Source organism: Equus przewalskii, unplaced genomic scaffold (assembly GCF_037783145.1).
Source record: "Equus przewalskii isolate Varuska unplaced genomic scaffold, EquPr2 ChrUn-6, whole genome shotgun sequence".
Taxonomy (NCBI): domain Eukaryota; kingdom Metazoa; phylum Chordata; class Mammalia; order Perissodactyla; family Equidae; genus Equus; species Equus przewalskii.
The window spans coordinates 2130362-2131279 of record NW_027228754.1 but is presented as its reverse complement, the minus strand read 5'-3'; positions in this window follow the sequence as shown (position 1 = coordinate 2131279).

The window sequence follows — 918 nt, the reverse complement described above, 5'->3', positions numbered from 1 at the left end:
TACACAATCTGTGGTTCTCATTGATGACGTATTTACAAAATTCTTTTTTGTTTACTCCCTGTAACTAGGCTTTCCAGCCCAAGACTACTGAAACTGTGGCCAGTAAGTCATCAATGACTTCCTTCTTGCTCAATGTGATGCCTGTTCTCAATTGTCATCCTCCTTGACTTCTTCAAGCTATATATGAGCCACACTTTTATGCTCAAAATTTTAAAAACGTCAAAATCCATCATAATTCTCACTCTAAACACAGCAGTGCAAAAAGCCAAAGTTTCCTGTAATCTCGCCCCACTCCAACATCACCATTAACCCATGATAATATCAGGTGTATATTCTTTCAGACATTTTTACATAAATAAATATTTATATGCATTCACAGACACATGCACACACACATATTTGTAACCATCTGGCAGCACACCATATTATTGTTCTTTAAATAGCTTTTTTGTCATTGTTTAACGTATTCCACACATCTGTCCACAGCAATACACCACAGGAGTACTGTCCAACAGAACTTTCACCACAGAAGGAAATATTTGATATCTTCGCCATCTAATAGAGTAGCCACGAGTCACATGTTGCTTTTTGGAGACTGAAATGTGGCTAGTGTGACTGATGAACTGAATTTTTACTTTTATTTAATTTTAATTAATTTAAATTTAAGTGGCCACAGCTCCATAGCTCTACCTCATCCTTTCTAAAAAGGTGCTAAGAGTTACACTGTCACTCTAATCTTTACCTATCCATTTGGTATCTGAGCGGTCTTTTAATTCTAAATTACTTTAATTATTAGTGGCACACTCGTTTCTACTTTAAATGTTTGCCTCCTTATTTTCCATGAGAGTACTTTCCACAGCATTTTCTAGATTGTGTTTCCTAGATTCCTAGGAATCTGGATTCACTAAGAATCTAGAA